The sequence below is a fragment of the Lissotriton helveticus genome, chromosome 5_1, assembly GCF_964261635.1.
Source record: "Lissotriton helveticus chromosome 5_1, aLisHel1.1, whole genome shotgun sequence".
Lineage (NCBI taxonomy): Eukaryota > Metazoa > Chordata > Amphibia > Caudata > Salamandridae > Lissotriton > Lissotriton helveticus.
In genome coordinates, this window is record NC_136065.1 from 668,574,699 (window position 1) to 668,590,364 (window position 15,666).

The 15,666-nt window shown below is 44.9% G+C and overlaps 1 protein-coding gene across 2 annotated transcripts in view; it reads right to left on the reverse strand.

Annotated features, from left to right (window-relative positions):
• The window catches only part of PALD1 (phosphatase domain containing paladin 1), a 975,161-nt gene that overhangs the window by 714,805 nt on the left and 244,690 nt on the right, over positions 1 to 15,666 (reverse strand). Inside the window, exon 1 of one of the 2 annotated variants that reach the window (XM_078643068.1) lies at positions 2,489 to 2,756. The exons of the other annotated variant lie outside the window; for it this stretch is intronic. The gene's annotated coding sequence lies outside the window, so the exon portion shown is untranslated. Of the gene's footprint in view, positions 1 to 2,488; positions 2,757 to 15,666 lie in introns of those variants that run through there. 2 annotated transcript variants of the gene reach the window in all.

Here is a 15,666-nt window from a genome sequence, read left to right on the forward strand (position 1 = left end):
TGTACATGCTATTAACCATACTGAGTAACGTCTAAGAGTAACACGAATGACAAACCTTCATTTACTTTAAAGTATATGGCATGCATACAGTACACTCAACAAATTGAATTATCTCTTAAAATTAAATAGCAGTCTTAATACTCATCTCTGCACTATTCGCAAAGGGATGTCTCAGTCCGGTTATATACACAGAAAACCCTTGGGTCTAAATTACCAAACAAACAGCAAAAAACCCAGAGATTATCTCATCATGCTTGTGGGGAAATCCCTTTGCTAGGATGAAATCCCTCAAAAGCCATAGGTGGCATGCTTCATCATTGAGATTCTCTTTGCGACAGGAAAACCTTGTCCCGCCATGGGCTAGAACCCCCCTCACAGAGCGGGTGGAGCTCAGGGATGTTTTATTCCTAGTTTTTAGGATATACTAGATCCTGCAATGAGAAGAAAGAGGTGGAGTAAAGGGCGCAGCGCCAAAAAATCTGTATAAACCGTGAGGGTAGTGATATAAACTAGCTACCAGGTACGAAAAAAACTTTATTGGCTTGTTCCTGGGGCCAGTATTAGAAACAGAGCACAAGCAGTGGTAATTTATGACTGCAGGTAAAAGACGAAGACAGGTCTACATGTTTCAGCCTATACACCCAGATAGGTATTGCGGCTTTCGTCAGGACCTAGTTTTGCTACTACTTAACAAACTGTGAAGTGTCAAAAAATAATAATAAACCAAGACAACTGCAAATTAATACAAAACCAGATATCCTGCTGATTGTGTGGATGATTCACTCTTCATACATATCTCTACGGATAAGAGGCCTCACCTTATCCTGGCAACAGCTCAGGGAAGGGGCACCGCTCTTTCTGTCGGTACTCCAGACGGCGTTGTGCTGCAGCCAGAAGAGACGGGTATGACCAGTGAATCATCCACGCAATCAGCAGGATCACTGGTTTTCTATTAATTTGCATTTGTCTTGGTTTATTATTATTTTTTAACATTTCACAGTTTGTTAAGCAGTAGCAAAACTAGGTCCTGAAGAAGGCTGCGATACCTATCTGGGTCTATAGCCTGAAACATGTAGACCTGTCTTCGTCTATTACCTGCAGTCATTAATTACCACTGCTGGTGCTCTGTTTTTAATCCTGGCCCCAAGAACGAGCCAATAAAGTTTTTTTCGTACCTGGTACCTAGTTTTAATATCATTACCCTCACTGTTAATACTTTTTTTGCGCTGCACCCTCTACTCAATCTCTTTCTTCTCATTGCAAGATTTAGTATATCCTAAAAACCAGGAAGAAAAAATACCTGAGCTCCTCCTTCTCAGTGAGGGGGTTGTAGCCCGTGGCGGGACTAGGTTTTGCGTCACAGGGCGAATCGGAATGATGAAGCCTGCCACCTATGGTGGGTGAAAGATTTCGTCCTAACAAAGGGATTTCCCCACAAGCATGATGAGATAATCTCTGGGATTTTGCTGTTTGTTTGGTAATTTAGACTCAAGGGTTTTCTGTGTATATTATTAATTGTTTGGGGAACTAACCCATGCAGGTCTATAAAGTTCCCTCAGACGTTCCCTCAGACCCTCCCTTCTCTCGCCTGTGTTTACAATCATGTCTCAGTCCTACTCAACTTCAAATATTAACTTGCAGGATCCTCTCAAATCTCTGCAGTTAGCCCTCAACTCTCAAATGTGTCCCCATTTTAAAGGAAGTTTAAGAACTCTACACACAAAGGTCAGGGATGTTGATCAAAAATGTGTGCCAACAAAATGAATTTGCTATCAACTTTCGGGGCGAACTTGGAACTAAGCTCCAGCCTGTACATCCGCTTGCCCAGTTCCATTATCTGGCTCGAAGCAGGGTCTTCCTGTTGAAAGCATGTGTCCGTATTTCAGCAGTAGATACTTTGCCATCTTTCTGTTTATTAATGCACAGAGAAAAAAACTCATGGACGTGTGAACAGGCACCATTGAATGGAACGTCAACAGCTGTAAACTCAAAGCTTGCCATCAAAAAAGGAGCAAGACCCTAAGTTAATTTCTAAATGCACACAATATATAGTATACGCATTAAAACATCCAAAAGTTATGCTGGAGTAAAACGCGAAGTGACTGTCATTTCAAAGGGCACACGTGCAGCAGATAAGTTCTAGACATGATGGAGGGCTGTAAACAAAAACAAGGAATGCCCGCGAGGAAGATTCCGCTGCAGCGCAAACAAGGGGTTTCCTCAATAATATGCATGGAGAAGTGGAAGGGAAGGACCCGATCAAAAGAAAGTTCGGAAGAAACATTCTTGTAAAAAGAGGGAGAAAGTCGACAGTGAAAGGCAAAGTTGGCACATGTTTGCAAGTACAAGAACCCATCCATGCTACGCGGCAGAGCCTGCCACTGAAAGATCTACAGAACAGCTGAGGAACGCCTGCAAACTAAACTAACAGCTGTAAGCCTTCGTCGCCTCCCCGCCCACTCACTCATCCACCCGTCTCCGGACTCACCCTCAGTGCCAGCCCTGCCCCGGGAAGGCGCGGGGCAGTGGTACCTCAGGCGCAGCTGCCTCGGGGCTCAGGCAGCCTCCTCTCCGCTCACGCGCTGGAGTTGGGTCGGCGGCGCAGCCAGCATCTTCCTCTGCGGGAGAACTCGTCAGGGGAACACATATATCCAGGCCGCCGGTGTCAGACAGACAGTCCGAGCTGTGACTGGGCCCCCAGCTCAGGGCGGCAGACAGGCTGCACTTCTGTTGTCACTGGAAGAGCAAACCTCCTCGCTTCACTCCTGGGCGCCTGGGAGCCAGAGGATGTGAGGGGCGGGACTTGCAGAGAAAGGAGGAGGGGGGCTACATCCTCTGCCAATCACGGCCTTGGGAATCCTGGCAACACAAGAAGCATTGGGCATGGGCACAGCAGCGGGCACAACAGCAGCACACCGGGAATTCGGTCTACAGTACAACACACTTAAGGCGCAGACCACATACACACATCGACCAACGCTCAACACAACACACACACCACAAGCATCTCTCAACATTAGGCGGGGGGGGGGGGGATCATTTACGTTTCTTCTTGCCTTTCTATCTTTCCAATTTTGTTTTATATAATTGGTCAAGTTGATCAATCTTAGGAGTTTTCAGGTGTATGTAAAACTACAATTTTTATATTTTTCTTTATTGATTTGAGAAGACAGGAGCCTCAGAAGCAGTACATTGTTAAATCAGCACTCAGCAAAAACACAGCACCGTAAGAGCAACACGCATAGAAAGTTAATACAGCACAACAGTGTATGAAACTCAGTCCAGAGTTGCACATACCCACATGCTCAGTTGTTCACCAGTACAAAACAGAGGCTCGGAAACACACATCTGAGAGTGTTAAAGTCAGAGGCACAACTAGAGTGAGATTTGAGGGGGGTGGGGGGTCTAATTTTTCCAGCAATCGGCAGACTGAAGATGCAGGGGCTCTAAGAAAGGGTGAAAGAACATCAAAGCCTCCTTAACAAGCAAATGGTCTTTTAAAGACTTGTGAAGTACTCTGGTGTGACTGTGTGTGCCCCTGGGAGCTGTCTCAGCCCGAGCTGACACACACGCGGGGGAGGGCTACTGAAGCCCTTTGAGCCCAATGGGCGTTGCCCGCTTGCTTACAGCCCCCACTGCTTTTCAGAAGTGTAAGGAAAAATAAAATGATAATAACTAAATGTTATTATCTTTATATTTTTTCCTGTTGCGGTAGCTTTGCGGGGTGGGGCAGCTCTGCTGACAGCCTGGGAGGAGTGCTTTTCACTCCCTAAGAGGACATGAATGTTTGGTCAGCAGTCTCGGGGCAGCCAAACAGTCATGCGCACTTAGCATGTTCTTCGCCCAAGCTGCATTACAGCCTGGGTCGGGAACATGCCCAGGCCCCCAGTCCCTGTCTGAGCTCCAAACCAGGGTGCTCAGATCAATTGCAATGCTGCATTGCAAAGTTGTGATTGGCTCATTGAAGCCTGGATGCTTCCTGTTCCAGATAGAGGGACAAGGAGGAGAACCTGGCGGGAAGGTAAGTGACATTTTATTTACCCCGTTATCCCCCCTCCGATCTGTGCCAGCCGCCACTGTTGGAGACTCGGCTGTACATAATATACAGAAATATCAGCACACACACAGCAGAGGAAGGACACTGCACACTTATGCAGGGACGTGAAGGGTCAGAGTGGTACAGGGCCTGCATCACCAACAACAGACACAGCCGCACACCATGTGCACAGTAGAAACTGGGACGTACTTAGGTACAACTTGCATTGTGTGTACTGTAGTCTAGACACACTTGCAGCAACATACAGCTAACGGATCTAGGACATTAAAACTCAAACACGCTCCACACACCAACAGCTCACACTACATGCAGTACTGCATACCAGCAAAGCCTATGCTAGCAGTACCAGCACAAATCAAAGAGATAGCAGCACAGGAGACAGAGACAGGGCACAAACGGGAGAAACAACCACATACAAAAGAGACAGCAGCACACAAGACAGACAGCAGCAGCAAAGACAGACAGAAGCAGCAAAGACAGGCAGCAGTACACAAAACAGGCAGCAGCATGCAAGACAGGCAGCACAACACAAGACTAACAGAAAAGCACAAAAAACAAAAAGCTATGCGACATCAAAGGAGCGCAAACCACTTCCTTATCTACTGGACAAGGTCAGACTTAGACAAGAAATAAGCACAGGTACAAAAATAAAAGTGGCCCACATTAGCTTACCAGATAGCAAAAAATGTGTCCAACATTTGCAAATCGGGTAGTTTTGAACTTTTAAAGACAGACTGTATAGGTATTTTGCAATGTATGTGAGACTACAAGCATTTATGTTTTCTGAAGGAAATTGCGGTAATGTCCAGGAAAACAACAGTAACAACCATTGGCAATGCCAAAAGGTCTGGCTTTAAAGGAGTAGTGTATAGTTATGTGAAACCAGGGCTCGAGTCGGGGTAACACGTGGGTGGACAGCGTCCCCCCACTTATTTTAGCGGGAGCTCGATACCTGGAGTAAAGGGAGCCACACATTCACTCTTTGGCCTCTCTGGGGCGACATCGGAGCTGATTCAGAACGCTGCTAATGCGCTGGTTTCTCTGATGCAATCGCATCTAAGAGGTGAGCGTGGGGAGGCAATGGGTTTGATGGTGCAAGCCACCATTTGTGACGTCACTTCCTGTCGTGACGTCAGCGTCCCCCTACTTCTTTTTTTTAGGACTTGTGATCTGTTTGAAAAATTCAAAGTAGATTGCATAAAAATGTGTTTGTGTCGAAGCAAATAACTGTAAAATAATATGGGTGTAGGTTAAATGGTCAATTATCACTGTCAAGCGAAACTTAAAGATCCAGGCAGGTTAACAAATGCCCTCCTACCGGTGCTGCTGCCAGAGAAAAACACATACATTATTTAGTTATATATGACACTTTAATAGTTTTGCAATGTCATGTATGTGTTCCTTAAAGTTTAATTAAAGCAGTTGGATAAATAAATAAAATGATTACAGCAGCGTGGAGGCAAAGTACTTTTTTGTGGAAGCACACAACTTCTGCCCAATCAAAACATGTACTCCTGGCTCCCAACATGTAGGCAGAGCCTAAACCCCTCTGTAGTGAAGTTCATATAATTGTCTGTCCTGGGCTGCGCTGTCAAGCCAGACTTAATACATTGCCCATGAGGCTATAAAATAGGCCCACAAACTTCTAGGAATCTGACTCAAACACTGACCTTTCAGACCATCCCATTGACCCCTGCCAGATTGGCCTGTAGGCAGTGCCACTGGAATTATGCAGTGGGAGAAGGATACGTTATGCAGCAGGGATGAGTAAATTATGCAGCAATAAAAGACACATATCTCTCCTTGGTTCTCAAATTCTTAAAAAAGGAGAAGACAGCTTGTAGAAAGCTGGAATGTAAGTGGGTGTCCACAAAGTATGGTGAGGATAAAACAACGTATAATACTGCATTAAGAATATATCATAAAAATATTAAAGAAGTAAGGAAGACTCACCAGTACATACGAAACACAACTCGGGAAACTCGACTAAAGAATTATACAAGATTCTGAAGGAATTCACTAATCCTTCAACCTGTGGCTCACCAATCCCTTCTTCCCGGGGTTTCTACGATGAGGTCCCAAGCCCTTTGAAGAAAAAATATCTAAGATTTATATTACCTTTTCGAATGTTAGGGAATCTGAAGGGCTGATCTTACCCAGCTACTCTGTTATCACCCATTCAATACGTTTGGAAGCTGTTGATCATGTTGACCCGGATCATGTGCAGGCCTTAACAGGATCAAGTCAGGCTCTCTGGAGAGTCCTGCCTCACCATATATTATGGACACCCTGGCCCCAGCCCTTCTTCCCACTATAACGGACATGCTTAACCGTTGAGCACAGCAACTATTCCAATAAATTGGAAAGCAGCACGTGTCAGGCCTATTAAAAAAACAGCATATTCACGAGAGTTGGCAAATTATAGACCAAATTCGCTTCTCCCCTCTTTCTGAAAAATTATGGAGACCCTAGTGAATCAACATCGTGTATCTTTTCTGGAAGCTCATTGTGTGTTAGATCCCTCCAAGTCAGGTTCCTGAGCTTCCTATAGCACAGAAACAGCACTAGTGGAGGTTCTGAATTCAATCAGACTTGCTCTGGGTGAAGGGAACCCAGCTATGATGGTTTTACTAGATTTGTCCACAGCAATCGACACCATCATGCATGCAACCCTAATCCATAGATTGCGAGAGACTGTGTCGGAAGCCCTATGTTGGCTGAAATATTTTCTGACTGAACACACCCATTTGGTGTGGCTAGATCGCTTAAACTCCAGAACTATGGCCCTTGACAGGGAGTTATCAGAGAGCTCATCTCTGAACACAACTCTTTTTATCATCTATGTGGCCGCCCTGGCTAAAGTGATAAGATCTTTGTACTTGTTGCCGACTGTTTGCTGAGGGTCGAGGACTTTGTTGGACCCCTTCTACCTGCCTACTACTTGCGGAACCCGCTTCGCGGGTCCCGCTGCGCACCGGAGTCACAGGGGAGCCTGATTGTGCTGCGTGGGTAGGTCCAGGGCTGCGAGCGTGCGGGGCAGGACTTCGAATACCAGAAGCCTCTGCACACCGCGCCTCTCGTCACCTGGCCGCTCTCCCTGGCCACCACGCCCCGCCTGCAATCTTAAAAGGCTCGTGAGGATTGACCGTCGTGGGATACCTTTGTACTTGTTGCCGACTGTTTACTGAGGGTCGAGGACTTTGTTGGACCCCTTCTACCTGCCTACTACTTGCGGAACCCGCTTCGCGGGTCCCGCTGCGCACCGGAGTCACAGGGGAGCCTGATTGTGCTGTGTGGGTAGGTCCAGGGCTGCGAGCGTGCGGGGCAGGACTCCGAATACCAGAAGCCTCTGCACACCGCGCCTCTCGTCACCTGGCCGCTCTCCCTGGCCACCACGCCCCGCCTGCAATCCTACGGACTACCTATTTAAGGGAAGGTCAGCACCCGCTAAGCGGGAGTGTGCGGGAGCGTCCCGGGAGAAGCCCGGGACAAGGGCGGGACCGTCTGTGGCCGTCCGTGGTTGCCCGAGGTTGGGTTGGGCCAGGACCCCTGCTAAAATTCCTTTCTGACATGATTGTACATTACTAGTGCAGGACCCAAAGGTATTTTATCATCATTGTTTGTTATCTTGTGGGGAGGTTATAGACTGCTCTGCAACGCCCGGAAGAACACCGCACATTGTATCCCATCATGACATTGAGATCAGGGAAGGAACGTCTAGTTCAGCTACAAACATCAAAGGGTGTAGTTTCAGGCCCCCTAGATGCCTTTATCACCAGAGCTACTGGGATCCTTGAAAAAGAAATCGAAATGGTAGAAAAAAGGCTGTCGTTAGATTTAGTCTCTGGAAAGCGCTCTTCCATAGGTGGCCTAGCATTAGTGAAAAGCCCTGTTTCTCATGCAGCATCTAACTGCATTTACTCCATTGAGACAGAGGCAATAGTCCATGTAGATGGAGAAGGGGTGTTGCCACCGTCACCATTGGAATACGGGGCCCAGAAACTTGGTGTAAACCTGTCAAGGGATGGGGAGGATTGCTCAAAAACAGGGGTAGACGAATATAATTTGGTTATCCCACCTCAACTCATTGACATTACTCCACCTAATGCAGCGGAGGGGATTCAAACGAGCCCAAATTTGATATCCCGAAAGAGGAAACATGTTTCAAGCCCCCAGGGGGAAAAAGATCAAAAACAGCCTAAACTGAATGATAATTGCAGCGGGACAATTTCAGCCCCACAATCACCCCATGGTTTTCCTCATGTGTTTTGTCCTTCATACGCTTCCCTGGGGCCTTCTAATACCTGCCCAACCTGCCTCAATAGTGACGACATCTTGTTGGTCAAGATTGAGGCTATGCTAAAAACCATCTTGCTTCCGGTTTTGGAGAGAACAAGACTGATGACCTCCAAAATCGACGCAATGGAAACAGTGGTTAACACCAATATGGGCATTCTGCAAAAACTTTCCACACCTAGTCCTGTGGTGGGGGCACATAATTTGACATCAGGTAAAACACAAATAGCTAGCAATTCAACTGTGAATCAGGCAACTAAGCCCGTACCATCTGGGGTATCTATTAATAAACTGATAGCTGGGGCTAGGACTACCAATACTGCTATCACTGCTAATGGAAGTACCCCAACTAAAATACTAGGGAGAAAACACCCACCTAAATCTCATCCAGACAAATTGAATCCGCCCATGCTAGATAGCAGGCCAAGGCAATCTGACAGTATCCCAGCTCAGATAATTAGTAGGGGGAAACCCAATCCTCAATCCTCCAGGACACCATTGGAGGGTAAACAAAAGATGCGCCCAACACCCGTGCAAATTTGCCCCCAGAAGCGGCCCAATATACCATAGTCTTAACCGGTGTAGCTCCCCTAAGAGACGGTATTAAGGAGACGCAAGGGGAACTGCGCAATAAAGTAATATACTGGTTAAATAAAAACCGTCCCCTACCACCATCATCACCAACAGAAATTTTATTTGTGAGAAGAGTAGATTGGGTGGGCTATGGTACCAAAGACTTGGAAGGGGACTGTATTTTGATCTCGTTCAAAGACCCATGGGTTGTGGAGCTTATACGAAGGAAAGCTAGGTTTGCCCGTCAGGGCGATGTTCAATCCCTAGATCTCTCCTATTTTTACCCTCACACAAATAGTAATCGCCCTACTGGTACAAGCCAGTGGAGAGTGAGAGACGGGAGGTATAAAGGACCCAGAACACCGCTCCCATCCCAGTACCCACTACTCTTCAACCACTTTGGACCGTTGTCTGACCTGGAGATGGTAGATTGACGGTGTTCTCCCGGTCTGACGAGTGGCTCCATTGCTGTTGAAGAGAGGGAAGTACAAACTCCACACCAAATTCCACTGATATCCGAAATAGGTGATCAGATTGTACCAGATAAAATAGCAGAAATAGTGGTTATGGCACAGGGGGAATGTTTGCAAAAAAGCAATGTAGATGCAACAGGGGATAGAATCCTGTCCATTAGGTCTACCCCAACAAATGCCTCCTTCCCACCCATCCCATGTAATATCATTGCAGAATCTACAACAACATTTAATATTGTGTTTTGGAATGTTGCGGGAGTAAAAGCCCGCATGGTTTCAGAGGATTGGCTGGATTTTATCACTAAATATGATGTTGTGCTATTACAAGAGACATGGACAATCGAACCTGTACACATAAATGGTTTTTTAAACTTCTTTAAACCAGCAATTAAAAGTAGTAAAGGGCGAGCATCAGGGGGATTGTTAACATGGGTCAAACAGTCATGGGGATTTAAAATCACAGAACTCTATGAGGATAACCCCGACTTATTGACCATCCAGTTGAGCAAGGAAGGTGGTCAAGATATGCTAATCTGTAACATCTATTCCCGGGGCCTCCCTGGTGGTCGGTGCCCCCCAATTGTGGATGTCCTGGATAGACAACTAGCGGGATGGAATAAAGGATCCTTAATCCTTCTAGCTGGTGATTTGAACTGTACCATAGAGCCGCTCTACGTTGCAGGGGACAGTTGGGGGTCCGCGGAGGATGTAACATGGAATATACCGGACCTACTGACTAGTAAACCCGTGAAAGCAACGGAGGCTGCTCTAAATTGGACTGCACTATGTCTTACCTGGGGGCTAAGGGCAGTAAATGGACGTTCACCCGCTGACCTTGGTGCCAATTTTACTTTTGACAACGGACTAAGGAAAAGTCGTATAGACTATTTTCTTCTCAAAATGGAATTTTGGTCTCTTATGGTTGACATGGAAGTTGTCCCCCGCCCAGAAAGCGACCATAACCCGCTGTCATTGAAATTAAGGATGGATGGTTTGATAAGAACGGAAGACCCAGTTCCCACGGCGCAAGGGGTTGTAACTCTATCAAATGACCGTAGGAGGCTGAAATGGTCCAACATTTCGGGGGATGAATCCATCCAGACTAACATTGAGAAAGTGGTTATGCTTGCCCTAAACAAAATGCTTACAGATGACACTGGGAAGGGTACCTTAGAACCAAACAAAATCCTGGATATACATGAACTATGTTTTGATGAGCTCAAGTTACTTCTCTCGAAACCCTGTCAGAATGGAGCTGGCCGACCACTCGCTACTCGGGCAAAGTGGTACAATAAGGAATGCAGGGTGGCACACAGTAACCTAGTAGATAAAGTTAAATCTAGGAATATGTGTGATGTAAAGGAGGCCAGGAAAAAGTATAAAAGAGTTCAGTGGGAGGCTAAAAGGACATGGGAGGATGGTTATTGGGCCGACCTGTTAGATGCCTCTAAGTCCAACAACCAAGCAAGATTTTGGGATATAGTTAAATGGGGGAAGGATGCTGATTCCCGTACCCCAACTAATCATGTGTCACCAGAAGCCTGGATAACACACTATTCGTCCCAATTTCGCATGGTGGGCACTGATCTCCTCCCCACACTAAACAAGCTGCATGTAACACCCACTTGTGGAGAAACTCTGACCTTTACTAACACTGAGACAGAGTTTGCCCTCGGCTTGACTCAGCGGGGGAAAGCCCCAGGGTTGGATCAAATACCAGCGGATTTGTTTAAATCAAACGCAGAACTCTGGGTGCCATACATAACTAACATAGCCAACGCATTGGCAAAGGGTGCATGCATCCCTAAAACATGGAAGGGGGCTGAGATCATCCCTATATATAAAAAAGGAGACAGGTCTAATCCGGGCAACTATCGCCCGATTAGTTTAATTGACTGTCTCCAAAAAGTTTTTGCCCGCATGATCCTGGCCAGAGTGCAGGGGTGGATGGACTCAGAAAATATACGGTCTCCAATGCAGGCAGGTTTTAGATCTGGGACGAGCACCATCGACCAGGTGTTTCGATTTTGTATGATCTTCTGGAAGGTGGTTATGCTCGGCGGTGGCACCATTTTTGCCGCATTCATTGACCTAAAATCAGCCTTTGATCTGGTACCTAGAGTTAAATTGTGGCAGGTATTGAGGGACTTAGGGTTACCGGTCGAACTACTAGAGTTAATTATTAGAATGCACGAAGAGAATTATGCAAGGGTAAGGTGGGGAGGACAAGGACAACATACAGATTCATTCCCGGTAAGCCGTGGAGTTCGCCAGGGTTGTGTCCTCGCGCCCACTCTTTTCCTGCTCTTTATAGATCAGGTAGTAAAATTTTTCTCTGATACCCACACTGATGCCCCATCTCTGGCAGGGACCAAATTCCCCATGCTCATCTTCGCGGATGACACCTTACTCCTATCTAAGACACGGTCAGGCCTACAGCGGGCCTTGAACCGTTTTGAGGAGTTTTGTGCAAATAATGACCTCCAAATAAACGTGAGTAAAACCAAGTTCATGGTTTTAACCAGGAATAACCTTCTACGTAGCAACGTAAAAATGAGTGGGGTTAACCTAGAACAGGTTGAAACCATGACTTACCTGGGGGTCACCTTGGATCGCCGTTTGTCATGGAAAGAGCAAATTGCGGCCCAACAGCTAAAATTTGCCCAACTGACGGGCTGTCTTTTGCGTGAGCAGAAGAGATCAATAACTAAACGGGTCATCCCTGCCATGAAAATTTATGATTCCAAAATAAATGCTGCTATACTTTATGGGGCTGATTTATGGGGATTCATGGATCTGTCAAGTCTCTATAAAATTCAGTGTAAATTCCTCCGGAACCTGGTAGGGTTACCACATGGTCAGGCAAGGGGGCAGTTCCTTTTCCATTCTGGCCCCCCCAACACTGAAGCCAGTTATCTCTACATTTACGTGTGCGCTCAGACTTAGTTTTATTGAAAAAATCCTTGAGAATCTGGCTCTTTTAAATTTGATTTCTGCTAAATTTATTCTGACTTCTGTAAGATGCAACAGCGGCGAGAGACCCTCTTGAGGGTGATTAGCTTGTGCCCAACAAATATCAAAAACAAAAGAAGAAAAGCCAAATTATGTGGCATAATTCAGCACATTCTCTAATATTACTCCATTAGTTCATCGTTTTAAAATTGGGAACACAGTATGTGCTTGGTTTCATCTCTTTAGAACTATTTTAACATGCAAATATCGCTTTAAGCAACAGAAAGGTGATTAATCTAGCTTTGCAAAGGCCATTCCACTGGACAGCTGCATTTGCCACAGCATTTTTATTAACTTTTTAATCATTTGACCTATAAAGTTTTTTTTAATCTACAGATTATGCAGCAGATGTTGGATTATGTGGCAAATACAGCACGTTTATAATAATGTAAAAAGCGCAGTGGCCTTACAATTACATAATTCCAGTGGCCCTGCCTATAGGCCAGTCTGGTGCTGCTGATGCACATACTACTAGAACAGTGTGCCAAAACATGGTCGCAAAAGTACACATCAGACAATAGAGGAACATCAGCACTCAATAAAGTTAATGTAGCACACAACAGGTAAGCAGCAGCACAACAAAGGAATAGAAGTACCGATCACTGGTAGAAGTACTCAACACCAGCCTGCATACCACAGAGGCACTGCAGTGCAGACCATAGGCACTGCAAATAGAACCCTGAAGAAACTTGGTTATCAGAGGCGTACATGCAGTAGCAACAGGTACTTTTTGCAGAGGTTCATATCATAAGCATAGCAACATATGAGACTCCAAAGCAGCAAAACACCCACAAGTGTAACTAATGAGTAATAATAACTTGTTTGCCTTATATAACTTCATATTGCACTGCTTCCATTTCTAAGGTGTATATTAATGGTAGAGCAGCATACAGACAAAAGAGAATACAGCAAAGGCATAGCAGCACAACCCACTGACCCAGAACCAACACAGAAGTGCATCAGTACACAATATAGGCACAGATGCACACACTAAAGGCAAAGCACTACAGAGATTAGTACAGAAGCACAGGCCAACAAAAAAGATAAATGTATGTTAGTGTACCAGTGAAGATCCCCAATTGTCTGTCATAATATGAATCCTATGACTCCATAGGCCATGCAGGAATAACTGAGAAATGCAGGACAGTCCCAGTTGCTTCAACTGCATCTGTACATACCATGAAATAAACATGGCAATCCCCCACGAAGCAGCACTTCATGTACGACATTTTGTTGCTTCAGTATAATGGAAATAATAAAATGTACTAAAAATAAAGAATTTATTGCGCTACAGACCATGTCATCACTTCAATTAGGCCATGATGCCAGTACTTTGGCTGATAACGGGAGTTACTAGCCGAATTGGGAATGGAAATAGAGGTAAGAAAAATATACTCCTACTCTTCCCCCCAGAAATTTCACCAAATGTAAGCAGCATAATTTTCTGGAAGGCTTATGGCTTGAAAAAAAAATAGAAACAAATCTAGGATTTTACCTGTAAACATTTTTAGAATGTAAACTCTTAAAAAAAACAAAAATAATACAAACGCATTACCGAGGAACCAAAACATAAAATCCCGTTTAATGGGAAAATAAACTTCATAACAAGTTTATATAATAGGAAAAAGTCCAACAACAACTTTAAAACTATAATAATAACAAACTAGAAAGAAGATTTTATTTTAAATAGATCCCATAGTGAATCCAGCACACAGATCATAGTTTTTCAAATAAAATGGCCAAAGAAGTGAGGAGAAAACGATACTGAGAGACTGGATAGGTAAAGCATTGAGAGGAGGAATGAAGATGCAGAATTAGTTCACACAAAAAATGGGGAAAAGGAGCAGCATCAGGTGAGGGAAAATAAACACATTTTTAAAATGTCAGAAGGAGAGCCTCAGAAAGGTATCTTTTCTAAAAAAAAACAAGTTGGAAGGGGGAGGACAAAGAAGGTAGGGGGATTCGGGGAGGAGAAATAAAGCATTGGAAAGAAGGAATAGGGGCTCATGCACTAACCACCAAGAAGAGCAGTTGGATAAAATTGAAACATCCACAAGTTGCAGGACACAGGAATGGTATGGATGAAAGAAAAACCTGTCAATGTAACACTGGCTGAAAAACAATGAAAGTAATATTTAATATCCTTTAAAGCTGCAAATATTATTTGCAGCTTAAAAAAACATACAATTCAATTTACAAAAAAGGCATTTCATGAATTGGTTTCTGCAAGTGCCACTCATCTTGAAAATTTCAAGTAAACAGCTTATGTGAAATGGTTTCACAGAAGTGGTATTCTATGGAACCGTTTTTCTATGAAATCATATACAGCAGTAACATGATGTCCAATTTTTTAAATACAGACCTGGTGTTCTGTGTTAGTTTCTAAATGTTCTAGTAACCCAAACCGCGCTGAATAATGTGAACAATGTATAAAGCTTTGGGTGCCAGAAAGAATACAGGTGTATCTATGATAATAAGTTAATGTATCACCGAAGTCAATCGTAATCATTTGCATCAATATTAGACAGTTACAAGGTTGAGCCAACTCACTGGTATTGAAGCCTGTAATCTACAAGTTATACACGAACCTGTACTGTTTTAACCCAGTGAGCAAGCTAGAGGAAAAGTTGCCTTTATCAACACCACCAACAGGCAAACGGAACCAACAAATGTTTACCTAATAATGAAGTAATTTTATATACATGTGTTGAAACGAGGGTGTGATTATGTAAATGTCATGTAAATGTCATGGTACTTATAGAGCGCACTGTCACCAGACGGTAACCTTGCGGTGTCGCCTATTCGGCTTCCTGGCGCTGATACTCATACCGCTGTGGAACCCCTCCTGGCTTTCCCTGTGAAGTGTCCACTCCTGGGCACCCCCAGGGTGAAGCCAGGCATCCTTAGCGCTGTTGGGGCCGGTGTGGAGGCTAAGCAAGCTATTGCACAGAGTTGCAGCGTGGGGCCCGTGATTAGAATAGGCACCGAGGCGAGAATTAACAGGTCCGAGGAAATTGAGCCCGAGACCCCGCCGAGGCGGGAATCGAACCCTGGTCCCTGGCCAGAACACTGCATCAGGGTCTGCCGCTCTAACCATTGAGCCACACTCATCAACAACTCAACAACATCTCTCGTATTTTGAGTATAAGTATAATTCTTTATGTGAATATATGTGCTAATGATTCTGTTGTTCGAAAGTATCTACTGGGACCACTTCTCCTTATACAACAAAGATGCAACAGCATATATGATCTG